Raw genomic sequence first — 2,500 nt, forward strand, 5'->3', positions numbered from 1 at the left:
AGATAAATGTATTTAATGAATTAAAGTATGTATAAAGTATTATATAAATTAATAATAAACCGAATCCGACCAAATTTAAATCTAAAACCACGATCGGCGGCGTAATGAAGTGTATCGTAAACCCGTTTTTTTTATAATTTAAAATGTAATGACAGAACTCCCAAAACAACAATACACATACATATTAGTACTATGGTGAATTGTAGTTGTATTAGGACCGTAATTATAGTTAATTAAGGAACCATTCATTGTCTTCGCTCTGTTATGTACGTCGTCGTTTAATCGACACGGCATATTTGGCTTGAATCTAGAAAAATTCAAACTCTAACCCTAAGGTAGACAGGCAGGGTAAATAAATGTGGGTGATCTCTCATAAAATTGTCTTCTAGGAATTATTTTTATATAGACTATCTTTTCTGTAGAGTTTAAGTGGACAAGCGCGGACGAAATAGAGCGCAAAATTTAAAATGAATTAAAAATTTTCATCAGACCGGAAGTAGGCATAACCTAGGCGCCATGTTTCCGTCGTACAAGTTTTCACCGTTGCAGTCACCGTTTCAATCGCTCTTCGTGTGGACGTGTATTATTTCTAGTCATGTGTTGTGTAGATGATTCGCTTAAGGTAGGTGTTCGGACTTATTTCTTTAATATTAATTAAACCGTATTTGCCTTGTCGGCCTTAAAATAAAGCTATTTTTTTTTCATCGCAATCGAAGTGTTAGATCTAGAATCTAGTTCCCGCCTCCGCTTCGCTAATTCGACTTAATGTAACTATGACACAACTATTAAATCTAGAGTCTCTATTTTAATTAAATAATTAGGAATTCTATCTCTAGATGATATCTAATCTATTCCCACACGTGTGTGCAAGTAGGATTTAACGTCAGAACAGGTGTGGTGGTCTAGGCGTCGCTATTTTTGACGGTAGGAATTTTTTTTTTAAATTCGTAAAATTTTATATAGACTTTATATAGCAATTTACTAAGACCGACCCTAACGCCCAGTAAATATTTAATTACCACATTGTTATGGACACGGTGTATTAGGTAGGGCCGAGGGCTATCCATAGGTACCAATTTTTAAATTTTGTGACAATTAGGAGCCGAGTTATAAAATAAATTTAAAATACTGGTTCTGGTCTTAGACTTTATATAGCAATTTACTAAGACCGACCTTAATACCCATTAATTATTTAATTAGCGCATAGTTATGGACATCCTGTATTAGGTTGGGCCCAGGGCTATCCGTAGGTACCAAGTTTATAATTTTGTGACGATTATTAGTCGAGTTATAAAATAAATAAAAAAAACTGGTTCTGGTTTGCACTACATTTCTTTCTTCTTTAACGGCGGACTCCCGGTCCAGCCCCATGGGTTACCCGTGAGCCGGGGCCTCGTTAGCCTGGACGGCTCCGATGTGACCGCGGATTGTTGTGGCCCGCCTCAGCCCGAGTCGAGATCACCCTTCCGATCGAAGGTGGACGCCATAGGGCGCCCGGGATAGCCCGGGGCGCTGTTCGTCACCCGAGCGCAGGGGCGCCGGGAGACGCCCCCGGTGAAGTTTGGCGGGTGATTCTGGTAGAGCTCCCCACCCCGATCGCAGGACACCCCTCGCCGCCCGCCCAGGTGTCGAGGTGGCCGCGGGGGAACTCGGGGCGTTTTGGCTCCCCCTTGTGCCGGAGCGGCGCCCTCGGTCCCAGAACGCCCCTGGCGGGTGATTCGCATGCCCCCTGGGGTGGGGAACGCGGGTGGGTGGTCGTAAAGCGTGTAACCGCAGTGGGGGCGGCCCCTTAGTCGGGGGCGCCAAAGTTGGCACCCCACCTGGGGCGCCCCCCGGAAGTGTGGCGCCCGCGCGAGTGAGCCCCGTAGATGCGCCCCGACACCCCCGCGCCGCCCCCCGGGTCGCGGCACCCCCGGCGCCCTCCGTGCGGGCTCCCCTCATGGGGCGGCACCCCGGTCCTCCCCGAGACTATGTACCCGATTTTTCGGTTTAACACTAGAGGTATGGGCAGAAATACGGCGGTTAAAACGGTCTGTATCTACTATTGTGGAGGTGAGTGTCGGTGAAGCCTCTATGTGACGCTAGGATCCGCGCTCCCTCGCAGCCAGCGACATGTGCCCGATCTGACCGTGCGTGGCTCAGTCTCCCGACTAGCTTCCCGGTAAAATGCGGGCTCGGCGCGCAGGTCGCGCCAGTGAAGGTAAAAGTACGTGTCCGTAGCGTGAAGCCAGCGGCGACGCGCAGTGCTAACGCAACCAAGCAGTATTGGTGGCTCGATAAAAGTCTCGCACTGGCCCAGCCCTCGGAACGGGCGACGGGTCTGCAAAACGCAGTCGGCTCGATGCAAATCGAGAGATTTCCCGGCGACGCCGTGTTTACGGTGAAGGGGGAAATGTGAGCGGTCCGATGTGAAAAAATCCGGGAATGCCGGGATCCGTTCTCTCGCTAGAGCGTTGTCTCCCGTCCCGCGATGTGTTGTGGAAAAACGTCTCGCAAACGA

This window comes from Physella acuta, unplaced genomic scaffold, assembly GCF_028476545.2.
Source record: "Physella acuta isolate Inbredline_101_S28 unplaced genomic scaffold, ASM2847654v3 ptg002731l, whole genome shotgun sequence".
Classification (NCBI taxonomy): domain Eukaryota; kingdom Metazoa; phylum Mollusca; class Gastropoda; family Physidae; genus Physella; species Physella acuta.